This window comes from Triturus cristatus, chromosome 4_2, assembly GCF_964204655.1.
Source record: "Triturus cristatus chromosome 4_2, aTriCri1.1, whole genome shotgun sequence".
NCBI lineage: Eukaryota > Metazoa > Chordata > Amphibia > Caudata > Salamandridae > Triturus > Triturus cristatus.
This window is the reverse complement of record NC_140586.1, coordinates 859,954,749-859,968,140: the sequence shown is the minus strand read 5'-3', so window position 1 is coordinate 859,968,140 and position 13,392 is coordinate 859,954,749. Positions and strand designations below refer to the sequence as shown.

At 47.9% G+C, this 13,392-nt stretch overlaps 1 protein-coding gene across 7 annotated transcripts in view; it reads left to right on the top strand.

Moving 5' to 3' along the window:
* The window catches only part of LOC146835265 (HORMA domain-containing protein 1-like), a 1,528,718-nt gene that overhangs the window by 201,774 nt on the left and 1,313,552 nt on the right, over nucleotides 1-13,392 (top strand). The window lies entirely within an intron of this gene.

Genomic DNA, 13,392 nt, shown 5'->3' with positions numbered 1-13,392 from the left:
GTTGCGACCGGATACACTGGCGCCCCACCTCCGTGCAATGTTCCTGGCGGCCCACTCGCTGGGCTCCCTCCCGCTGGACCAGCGTCTGGCTACAATCGTGGTGATCCACAAGGAAGGGAGACCTCGGGACCGGGTTACATCCTATCGGCCCATCTCGCTACTGAATGCGGAGCCCACAATTCTCGCCAAGGTACTGGCCAATCGGCTGGTCGGCGTGGTGGGCGATCTGGTTCATCAGGACCAGTCTGGCTTTATTCCCCATCGCAACACAGCCCTTAACCTGCGGCGTTTGCATGGGGTGCTCGCACGTGTCCCATTCATACGGGAACCGGCCATTTTGGCGTCCTTAGACGCCACCATGGCGTTTGATACGCTTGAGTGGCCATACATCTGGGCGATGCTTGCGAAGTTTGGATTTGGCCCAGGGTTCATCAGTTGGGTCAAATTGTTGTACTCGGGCCCATTGGCGCAGGTGGTGGTGAACGGAAGAGTATCGGCTCCGTTCGAGCTCGGCCGGGGCACGCGACAGGGCTGCCCCTTGTCGCCGCTCCTGTTTGCGCTTGCCTTGGAGCCCCTGGCGGAGTGGCTGCGGTGGCATCCCTCTATCCGTGGTCTCCGCTGGACCCCCGAGTATGAGGACCGTGTGTCCCTATACGCTGATGACATCCTCTTGTACCTAGCCTCCCCACGTAAATCACTAATAGTACTGGTTGATGTTTTACATTCATTCGGTCGCAACTCTGGCCTTGTCATCAACTGGGCTAAATCATGTGTGTATGTGCTCTCTGGGGAGGCTCCCATCCTCCCGCGGGGCTGTCCGATTCAGATCGCCTCGCGGGGGTTCAGGTACCTGGGTGTCTTCATTACTCTGGACCCGGGGGCCCGCTACGAGCGGAACTTGCTTCCCCCCCTCCAGCGCCTGAAGGAGGACGTCGCGCGCTGGCGGCGCCTGCCGCTTTCGCCGCTCGGCCGGGCGGCATTGTTTAAGATGATGTCGTTGCCACGCTTCCTGTACGCTTTGCAGAACACTATGGACTTAGTCCCGGCGCGCTACTTCCGTGAGGTGGAGAGTCTGCAACGCCGCCTGTTCTGGGACGGGAGGCCGCGTATTGCCCTGGCGAAGTTGACGCTCCCATGGTATGACGGGGGGATTGCCCTCCCGGATATTAAACGGTACTATTGGGCCTCCCAGCTAGCTGCAATTAACCATGGCCTATACGGGCCCGCCTTAAACCCGGCATTCGAAATGGACAAGATGCTCCTGCCAGGTGGCGACTACAATCGAGCGCTCTATTCTAGCGCGCCCGACGCTCGTCTGACGGGCCCCACGCGTGTCATGGTGCAAGTGTGGCACGCGGCCAATGCAGCTATGGGGTGGGAGGACCGTTTGACCCGGGCGTCACCACTATACGCGTCTGAGCGGTTGGGCTCCCTGTGGACCTCTAAGGGCTTTGAGAAGTGGGACATAATAGGCATTAGTAAAGTGGGGGATCTCTGGACGAGGGGAGGATTTAAAACGTTCGAGATGCTGCAGACGGAATTTCAGTTGCAGGGCAGTGAATACTTTCGGTATTTGCAGGTCCGTCATGCGCTGGGCTCCGTCTTTACGAAAGTTGCCTCCATCCCGGAATGTTCCCCCCTGGAGGATAGAATGCTGGATGGGCACCTCCCGGATAGCACGATCTCACTGATATACAAAAAGCTGATTAACGACCGCTCGGGCCTGTTGACTGCCTTTCGTGCGGCTTGGGTTGCCGACGGGCTGGAGTTGGACGACGAGGACTGGACCTCCGCGGTGGCCTCCCCGAAGGAGGTGGCCATACCGGCTCGCCTTCGCTTCGTCCAGCTCAAGATACTCCACCGGGTCTACATGACGGGGCCAAAGCTTCTGCGTATGGGCTATGCTGAAGACGGGTTGTGTAAGCGTGGGTGTGGTGCTTTGGGGACCTTTCTGCATATTTTGTGGGAGTGCCCGGAGGTGGAAGGGTTCTGGCGTGGTGTACATGAGGTGCTGCGACTGGTTACGCATGTGGCGCTGTTGCCTGAAGCGAGGAGATGCCTGTTGAATGTGTGGGAACCAACTGATTACTCGGCGCCGCAGACGTGGTGGGTGACTCTGGGATATATGATAGCCAAGCGTGATATTGCTCAACTATGGGGATCCCAGAGGCCCCCGACGGTCTCGGCCTGGAAAGAGCACATGGACTGGTGCATGTTTCGAGAAAAGGTGGTGTATGTGGCGAGAGGTAAGCCTGGGACATGGGTGAAAGTATGGGGCCCCTGGAACGCCTACCGCGGGGGTATCTGTGCACCACCGTTGCTGCCTGATGCCTCGCCAGCCCCGTCCCCTTAGCCGACTCATTCCCCCGGTACCGGGCATAGGGTTCCCCCAGTCCTCGCTCTGCTCTCCTCCCCCTCTTTAGACTTCTGTGGATAGTTGGGATCCCCCCTTTAGGGGAGCACGTGCTGCTATTTCCGATTGTGGGTTGCCTTGTGGGTGTGGTTTTTCTTGTTGTTCTTAATTTAAAATGAAACCGTATAGTGGGGTCTGGCTGATGTGGCTTTCGACGTTGTTACCTCCTGAGCATGCTCCTCCGCAACACCACGTGTTTTATAAATGTATGTCGTATGCTCCTGTCATCGCTAGCGGCCGGCCGGAAGGTTGGAGGCCCATACTTGTATATTCTTGAGTCTTGTAATAAACGGTTTCAAAAAAAGAAAAAAAAAAAAAAAAAAAAAGAAAGGGCGGCTCGACGTTTTCATCTTCGTATGGTGGTTAGGGAGGAGGACTGCTTTCTGTACGACTTCAAGTCCCAGCCGCAGAAACAGGTACGGGCCGTGACCATTATAGACTTTATCTGGAGTGAAGGCATTAAGCTAATGAAGACGCCTAACTCCATCCGGGCAGTGCTCCCGCGATTGGAGAAGAAGTACAAGGCCCCGGACTCTTCTCCAGCTTGCTTAGTGTCCCAGCTTAAGCCAGACTCGGTGATCACCCAGGCGGCACAACGTCGCTCCAAAAACCCCTTGTCTCCACTTTCGTCACCTCCGGATCGTGATGGCCACCGCCTGGATGCCATTGGCAAAAAGTTTTCGACCATGGCTTTAACAACAGTCCGAGCAGCAAATTCTTTGGCCATCCTCGGTCGTTACGATCGACAAATGTGGTCGGACATGGCAGCTTTGGTTAAGCTTATCCCAGAAGACTCTAGAGCTGACGCTCTAAAGATCCTGCAAGAGGGTGAGAGGGCATCCTCCGAAATCATCGACTGCTCCGTCGACATTGCCTCCACGGGTTTTCGTCAATTGGCTGGAGCGGCTGTTTTAAGAAGACAGGGTTGGCTTCGTTCCACCTCGGTCCGACAGGAGGTCCAGGCCAAGATTCTGGACATGCCTTATGATGGGGAATCTTTGTTCGGCCAACATGTGGAGGACGCTTTGCAAGCCATCAAGAAGGACACGGAGACGGCTCGCTCCCTCGGCACTCTCCAGTTCCGGAAGCAGCCCTTTCGGGGTGCGCGTGGCTGCGGCACCTCCTCTTCCTTTTGTGGGTCTTCTTCCCAGTACCGCTCCGACAACCAAGGACAACAAAGTTATTCCTCACAGCCGCAGCAGTCTTACAGGCAGCAGTCTGGCAAATATTATAGAGGAAGGTCCAATTAAAGGGGAAACTCTTCCAAAAAACAATGACTGTGTACATCAAGGGTCCCCTCTCTCCAGTTTTTCCCCTTCTCCAGTTGGAGGACGAATCTCCCAGTTCTTTTCGAATTGGGTTTTGGACATTATTTCAAGGGGCCATGCCTTAGAGTTTGTAAAGGTCCCCCCACACACCTCTCCATCCGGACCTCCTCCCGCTCACCTCAAAGAACTTTTCAACCAAATCCAGATAATGCTCAAGAAAGGGGCCATCGAAGTGGTTCCGAAATCACAAAAGGGGCTGGGGTTCTATTCCCGTTTCCCGAGTGGCGCCCCATCCTCGATCTAAGGTCTCTCAACAAATTTCTCAAGGACCAATCATTCCGCATGCTCACGCTAAAGGACATCCTTCAATTCTTCTCTAAGAGCGATGTCATGACGACAATCGACCTTCAGGATGCTTACTTCCATGTGCCCATAATTCCACGCCACAGGAAATACTTACGTTTTCGTGTAGGCCACAGGGATTTCCAATTCAAGGTCCTGCCCTTCGGCCTCCGCTCAGCTCCTCGAGTCTTCTCAAAGATCCTGGCCCCGGTGGTAGCCCATTTGAGACTAACGGGTGTAGGAGAGTAGGGTCTGCTTTCTATGTTCACCCCCACTTTTTGCTTTTGCTTCACTGGTTTTCGACTTAGATGTGGCTGTGGGCCTGCTAATCAGACCCACAGCCCAGCTGTTCTCTCTCTAAACTGATACTATGTACTTTAGGTGCATAACCCAATTGGATAGGATCACCTTATTGGCCCCTGTACAGTGTACCCTAGGTACCCAGGGCATAGGTGTACCCTAGGCCTACCAGGGGCTGCAGCATGTATTATGCCACCCCTGGCCTGGCCTTCCATTATGACACAACTGGCTGATCACTCAGCTGGGGTAAGGTCGTGTAATCACCCCTTGCTTAGGTGTAGTATTCCTATACCTACCTTATATATAGACACATGTGTACCTATCAGCCACTCCTATGGCAGGCCTTAACAATCCTGGAGGCAGAGTGCTTGGTAACATGTGAGATGGTGCTCTAGCATGAGCTGAGCCTGTCTGCAGCTTTCGGAACCATGTCCTTATAGCTGTTCTATGATATAGCCTACCATATACTCTTAAAGTACCTTATAACCTTAAACGGTTATGGTAACTATGGTTTGGCTTTATCGAAACATGTCGTGTAAGGTGTCTAACACTTTGGAATAATACCCCCATACCATTTCTGGCAATGAGGATATTATTCCTCCCTTCTAGAGGGAGAAGACATGTTGAAACCTACTTACCCGGTTAAAGTTAACCAGTGCCCCAGCATCACAAAATGGATGCTGCTGCCACAGACACAAGTCTGACCTCCTGCTGCTGGGAATCCTTCCAGCGAGGTTTCCTTCCTTTGGAGGTGCGAGCACCACCCCAGACAGGAGTTAGTGTATTGGGGCAGTGAGGGATGAAATAAACTAGACACTGACTGGTCCAGCCCAGCTCTGGCGTGAAACTGGACAAAGGAAAGGGGGTGTAGCCACTCCCCTTCCTGGTCCCACCCATAGGAGGGACCTTGCAGGTAGCCCAGCCCACTAGCCCAGTATATCAGTAGCTAGCTGAGCCCTTCTAAATTAGATTAACCTGAATCTGCAACTTGAACAGAAACTCTGGACCTTCGACACTCGACCTCAGGAAGAAGACTGAAGAAATCTCCCTTGTGGCCAAGGAGTGACCACCCTGGGCAACCAGGCACCATCCAGCGACCGCTGCTTGCTTTGCGACTGATCCTACGAGGGACGACTGCAGAGACTGACCAGCGCCGAGACTTCCAGACACCTCTGACCCAGACCCACATCTCCAGCGAAGCTGAGACCCGTGGAGGCGACGAGGGACGTGGGACCGGCGACTTGGGAAAAGTGGCTAGTAACTGACTAGCGCGACTTCCGAGGCTCCCCCGAGGCTGTGCTTGGGGAATTGAGAAGCCCCACTCCCGAGCACCATCTGCAAAGAAGACCAGCTCCCCACACTTCACGTGTTCTGCGTGGGGCCCTTCTGCACCTGAGTTGCTCGACGTGTCGTCCGGTTGCAGGCCCGTTGGCTAGTAACCTCTGCGACGACGAACCTTTGTTTTTACCTTGCTGGTCCGGCTCCTCCAGACTGGCACCCGCTCCTCTGTGAAAGAGAAGCACCCCAGACCTTCCTGGTCTGCACCAGAAGCAAGTCCTCCATCCTGCGTGGGTTCCGCTTGCCAAGGCTTGTTGGGTTCTGACTCGACTACAACGCCGCCGACAGCAAGAGCCTTCGTGGGACAGCTCACCTCCTGGTCCTGGTCGTCCTCGATGTCTCCTGGTACCAGTGGCTGCTGCGACAAGCTTCACCTCTTCCCCTGCATCTTCACGACATCGCCTGGTTCCTTCCTGGTTCCTTCTCGGCTCCTGGCTGGTGACCTAGACTCTGTCCCTTCTGCTTGCAGGTTCCTTCCTTCTTGATCCCCACCTTGGGATCCACCGGACACTCTTCACTGACTGCCTGTCAGCCACTTTCCTTCAGGCATCCATAGAAGTCAACGACGAAACCCGACGTAAGTTCACACCTATGCACCCGCAGCCCGTGGGCTAGGTAACTTGGGTACTTCGGTGCTCACAAGGGTATTGACTATCCTAGGGTCTAGTTTCCGAGTCTTGACTTTCTAGCTATACCAGAAGTGTCCTAAAACTGTTAATTTCTAACTGCTAGTAATTCTATCGACTTTTACGCATTACGCGTGAGTGTTTCCACTCTGCACCTGAATCCCGTGGGCCTCCCACTTCCTAACTGTTGCTAGTGCAGTGTAGCCCCAGCGATTCCCTAGGCCTAGGCCTATCCTATTTCCATGACAGTGGTCCTTATACCACTTCCTTAGTATATGGTTTGCGTGGCCCCTAGGGCCTAACTGTATTACTTACCTGTGTGACTTAATGTATGCTTAAATAAGACTGTGTTGTACTTACCTCGAATCTCATAAAGAGTGCTGAGGGTTTGACTAGAATAAATACATTCTATTTTTATATATATCTGTTGTGGTGTCCTTTCATTTGGTATTCAAGGGATTATATGTGGTATAACAGCTGGCTTCACATGCCATACAGAGTTTAGCCTAAGACTGCTCTTGTCCATGCTCCCACTAGGATAGCTGGTCTATAAGGTTGACTTTACAACCAATCACCATAAGGGTTGTTTGGACTGATACAAGGTGTACACTAGAATTAGTGACATCATATATCAGGCCAACTTCTCACAACGGACATTCAAATATTCCCGTATTTGGACGATTGTCTCATCAAATCTCAGTCCTCCCACCAAGCAGCCCTCGATACTCAACGTTGTCTCACTCTGTTTCAGTCTCTGTGCTTGTCGATCAACGTGCAAAAGTCTCAGCTCACGCCAGCTCTGTACAAGACCTTTCTCGGCGCTACCATCGATACGAGCAGGGCTATGGCCTTTGCCTCTGCAGAGCGGCAAACACGAATTCGACAGCTCGCAAGCTCTATCGCAGCAAAGCAGTCAGTTTCAGTCCGCATATTAAAGTCCTTTCTGGGGATGGGGTCCTCCTGCATCGCTTTGATCCCACATTGCAGACTGAAGAGTCGTACCATTCAGGAGGAATTGGACAAGCAGTGGCGTCAGGTCTCCGGTTCCTTCAACGACCAGCTCGTGGTGACAGCTCGCATGGCTCAAGCGCTGCATTGGTGGACTCGTCCTTCCAACATCGCAGCGGGAACATCTTTTCTGGCAACAGCCCCAGAGCTCGTACTTACCACGGATGCATCCATGGAAGGATGGGGCGGACATCTTCAAGATCTGTCCGTCAAAGGCAAGTGGACAATGGTTCAGCGTTCCTGGCACATCAACAGATTGGAGCTGATGGCCATTTTCCTGGCGTTGAAATCCTTCCGCCTCGAGCTCCAGGGGGAGTCAGTCCTTATTCAGATGGACAACACCACCAGCATGCACTACCTGAACAAACAGGGTGGGACGAAATCTCCGCTACTGTCCCAGCTGGCTCAGAAGATCTGGGATTGGGCCATACTCCATCGGATTACGCTCCTTGCAGTCCACCTGCCCGGTATTTCCAATATTCTCGCAGATGCACTCAGTCGGTCAACGTCATCGACCCACGAGTGGGAATTGCACCAGCCGACTCTAGACTTCGTCTTCGGCCTTTGGGGTCGCCCGACTATCGACCTTTTTGCAACCCCACAGAACAGCAAATGCCAGTCCTACGCAAGCTGGTTTCCCCACAAAGGGTCGTGCGGAAATGCCCTTTCGATAAATTTGTGCAGGATATTTGCGTACGTTTTTCCGCCGATCCCTCTGATTCCTCGAGTGTTGCGCAAGATGCGGCAACAACCGTGCCATGTGCTCCTCATAGCTCCACGGTGGCCTCGGCAGGCATGGTTCTCGGAGTTGCTCCTCCTCTCCCAATGCGAACCCATCCTTCTTCACCCGAGGCCGGATCTTCTAACAATGAACGACGGTCGGATATGCCATCCGAATCCCAGTTCACTCAGCTTGTCGGCTTGGAACCTGAGCACCTTGAATTTGCTCATTTGAACATTCCACCGGCCTGCAGGGAGGTGTTAGCTAGGGCGAGGGCGCCCTCCACAGTGAAGACTTATAAGCTAAAGTGGAAGCGATTTTGTCTTTGGTGTGCGTCGGTCCACATCCATCCAGTGCACGCCTCCCAGGAAAACATTCTGCCATTCTTCCTGCAGTTGGCGCAGTCTGGACTGTCGCACTCTACCTTAAAGGTCTTCCTAGCGGCAATATCTCGCTTTCGTCAGGACGGTTCGTCCTCTCTCTATTCATCTACAGTAATACTGCAATTCTTCAAGGGTCTCTTCCGAATGTTCCCGCCCATTCGGCGTCCTCCGCCCACGTGGCGTCTTAACATTGTATTGGCTCAGCTCATGAAGGCGCCCTTTGAGCCAATCCATTCGGCGGATTTCAAATTCTTAACATGTAAAGTGGCCCTCCTCCTTGCACTGACTTCCTCCCGCAGAGTAAGTGACATTCACGCATTTACAATACAACCCCGTTTCTTCAATTTAGGTCGGACTGTGTAATTCTCCGCACTAATCCTGCTTTCATGCCTAAAGTGCCATCCGATTTCCATCTCAATGAACCAGTAATCTTAAAAACCTTTTTCCCACATCCGCAGTCTCCAACGGAACAGAGTCTACACTCTTTGGACTTAAAGAGGTGCCTTAAATTCTACATCAGCAGAACACAATCCTTTCGCAAGTCGGATCAGCTGTTTGTGGCCTACAGACGCACTTGTAAAGGACAGTCGGTTACCAAACCCACGATTGCACGTTGGGTTTCTTCAGCAATCTCCTTTTGCCATCAAAAGGCTGGCAAGGCTCTTTCTTCTGGAGTAAGGGCTCATTCTACGAGAGCAATGTCATTCTCCACTGCCCTGTTCGCTGGTGTACCCATCCATCAGATTTGCCGGGCAGCTACGTGGTCCAGCAGGCACACGTTCACGAAGCACTACTGCCTGGAGTCGATTAATGAAGCGGACACGGCTGTGGGACAAGCAGTTCTGCGAAATCTGTTTAAATAAGGTGAACCTCTGCTACTTCCCTCCTCCTTGGGTATTGTCAATTGCGTATTAAATACATTGTCATTGTATTTCATGCAATATTAATACGGCCTTGTTAGCCGGTTGCTGCTTACTGCTCACTATTCTATTCAAGCATGTGAATCTATGAAAGACACCCCAATACTGGAGAAGAACAAATGTTACTTACCTGTAAACTGTGGTTCTCCAGTATTGGTGTCTTTCATAGATTCACATGCGACCCACCCTCCTCCCCTCAGAGGCTCTCTTCTCCTCATCGGACTCTTGGTCACTCTTGTGCTACGAAAATCTGAGGGCCTGAGCCTCTGAGGAGAAGGTTCTAGAGGGTGCTTGCGCCTGATTGTCTAAAGGTTGGACTATAAAACGACAGGGATATGTCAGTAAAGTGATTCTTTTTTCTCAATGCTTTCCTATGTGTCAATGCTATCCTATTGTATTTTCACTTGATATGTTATTTTGAATTATATATAACGTTTTATTTGGATATGTATATGCTCTTATGTGGTTTATGTATGTATATATATATATTCACTGAAAAAACCATGGGTTTCACACACGTTATAGTTAGGAATTAGCATTTTAAAAACCTTTGAAATTCAGTGAAAAAACCATAGGTTTCACACACGTTATAGTTAGGAATTAGCATTTAAAAAACCTTAGAAATTCAGTGAAAAAACCATAGGTTTCACACATGTTATAGTTAGCTGGACATTTTACTCGTAAAAAACCAATGAAATTGCCCCGTTATAGTTAGTTCAGCTAACTATAACTCGCGCGCCCGCAATGCACTGCTGATGACGTCACATATTACATCACTCATGACATGGTCAGTGACATCACTCATGACATCACTGATGACATCTCAAATGACATCACTGATGACATCACTGATGACATCATCCAGTGAATGTGGGTTTTTCTGAAAATTAAATATGTTTTATATATGTATATCTCAAGGTCAATGGAAACATAAATGGGTATATAAGTGTCTAAATGGATGATTTGTTTTTTAAAAATTGATTGTTTAACTGACTGATTAAGTGTATCATAGTGAATACATGTTTTAGTGAGTAATGTTTAAATATGTATATATCTGTATCAGTCTCTCACTTTGTGTATAAGTGGCTGCATGGGTTGGTGAGTAGATACATGGGTGTCTATATAGGTTATTAGTTGGTTTTTTGAGTATCAGTCTGAGTGTCTGCATGGTTCGGTGGGGGGTATTACGTAGTGCATAGGTGTATGAATGAGTGACTCACTGTTTGTATGTGTTGAACACAGCATGTGTGCAGGACTGTATGGGTGGATGAGTGTGTGCATGGATGTGTTAGTGAGTGAATGACTGTCTCAATAGTGTCTTTATGAGTAACTACATATGTTTTAAACTAGTATATGTGACTATTTGTGTATATATGTGAGTATATGTGAGAGTGAGAGATTGAAAGAGTTCTTGTATGAATAAGTATGTGTTTCTATAAGTGATTGTTTAAAAGACTAAGTATGTGTAAGTTTCCGTAGAAGTAAGTGTGGTGGTGTGTGTATAACTGTATATGCAAGTAAATGTATGTTTGATTCTTTGTTAGCATGAGTGACTATGTGTGTGAGTAACTCTATGGATGAGTGGCATTGTGTAACAGGATGTATAGGTGTATGAGTACATATGATGAGTGAGTACATGTATGAGTGACTGAATTGGACTGTTGGTGAATGAGTGGATGTGTATGTGGGTCTTAGAATTACTGAAAAGGTTGTTTTATCTGGTATTGGTATGTCCATTGTTTTGAACATTGTAGTTTCTATTTTTGAATGTGTGTGTCAAAGGTTATATTAGGGGAAGAGGAGGTCTGCCACTCTATCACAAGGATGATGTCATCAGTGATGTCATCAGTGATGTCATTTGAGATGTCATCAGTGATGTCATGAGTGATGTCACTGACCATGTCATGAGTGATGTAATATGTGACGTCATCAGCAGTGCATTGCGGGCGCGCGAGTTATAGTTAGCTGAACTAACTATAACGGGGCAATTTCATTGGTTTTTTACGAGTAAAATGTCCAGCTAACTATAACATGTGTGAAACCTATGGTTTTTTCACTGAATTTCTAAGGTTTTTTAAATGCTAATTCCTAACTATAACGTGTGTGAAACCTATGGTTTTTTCACTGAATTTCAAAGGTTTTTAAAATGCTAATTCCTAACTATAACGTGTGTGAAACCCATGGTTTTTTCAGTGAATTTGCAAGGTTTTTTAAATGCTAATTTTTTTTTTATTCTTCAATTTTTTCAAACATATTTTTAATTTAATTTACTTACCTTTTATAAAGACTATGCTTTAATTTTTAAAATCCTTAAATATTTTTTTTTAATATATTTTTTAAAATAAACATGTAAAATTTATTTCCAGTTCTTTTTTTTTTTTTTTAATTTTTTTTTGGTACGCGTACCGTAAGCTCACGGTAAGCGTACGGTTTACGCAACGTCCGTAATCTATCTACGCTGCTTGCGTATAGTTACGCACTTTGCGTAGCCGCGCGTACTGCGCGTGGGACGCGTGCGCGCTTACGCCACACGCGCACGTTACGCGGAAGTGCCGGGGAGTGACTGTTATGCGCATGCGCGCAAGCGCGTGTCTTTTTTACGCGCACGCGTACTTTTTGCCGTAAGCGTACCGTAAGCGTACCGTAAGCGTACGGTAGGTCATGTGATCTTGAAACACAACTTTTGATTGGTTGAAACTACTTTCAGTTCTAGAACTCTCCTACACAACACCCATTCCCCTCATTTCTGCTTGTGATCCCTTGGGAGAAGGAGCTGGTTTGTCTTTGGGATACGATGGCAGAACAGCAGAGCTCTTCTGAGAGTGAGGCTAGCACTAGCAGCACTGTCTTGAGGCAGAGATCGAGGAAACAAAAGCCTTCTTATGTTTGGGATTATTTTACTTTTCCAGAAGGCCAGCAAAAGGTGAATGCACCCTTAGTTACTTGCAAGCTGTGTAAGCGTCTACTTTCTAGAGGTAATCCTAACAGGAAGTATTCCTTTGGGAATCACACCATGAAGAGACACCTCCAGGATGTACACAGAAGGACACATGGTCATCTTTTTGGAGGTAACTCTTCAGAAAGACGAGCCAGTACATCCACAGCAGCTCAGCCTGGACCATCACCTGCAGGGCTTACTCCTTCTTCTGCAGGTCAGGTGAGCCCTTCATCTGTGGGGGGAGAATCTCCTTTTGCTGGCCCTCTGGAAATGAACCCTCGATTTCGGAAGGTTGATATTCATTGCACATTTTGTAAAGATCTAATTTGCCATAGGGAGACCAGTGTTTCCCTAGTGAACAACAAAATAGATCAGCACATTTGTCGCTTTGAATAATTTTCCCATGCTTCCTTTCCTCTGTCCCTGCATGAACACAACGGTTCTTTTAAGAGCCAACCTTATCTTTCATCTTTTTTTTACATATGTTTTTAAAAACTTTTTTTTATTTTTTTTTTACCGTACGCGTACGGTGCGCGTACTTTTTTTTTATTTTTTAAAAAAAACACTAAAAATCATTTATCACATTACATTGTCCTTGAGAGACTACAATTATTATTATTGACTTACCATACTCACTGAAAAAATATTTATTCATTTCTTTTTTTTAAAAATAGTTTTAAAAATGTTTGTAGTTTTCGAAAATTTTCTATATCTATCTGGAAAAAAAGAAAAAAGTATTAATATTTTAAAAACATTTTATAATACAGTACACATATTTACATTTTTTACCAAAAAATCTTTTTGCCTTATTTTTGCTGTTTTCAGAATATATTGCATTTCACTATAAATTGTGAAAGCAATTGCATTCATCATTTTACAGCGGGCAAAAAAAAATACCAATCACAAAGATTGTATTAAAAAAGCCCTGATTCTTTTTTTAATTAAACTTAACATTATAGAAATGCATAATATTGTAAAAAAATATCATCTAATACCAATACTTATTTCTTTAAAATACCGTCTGATATGTTTGTTTCAGAACTATAATCACAATATTATATCTCAAATAACTCCAAAATACATCTGATTTCATTTCCTTTAGGCCAAATAGTAATTTTAATTTTTTTTTTGGAAT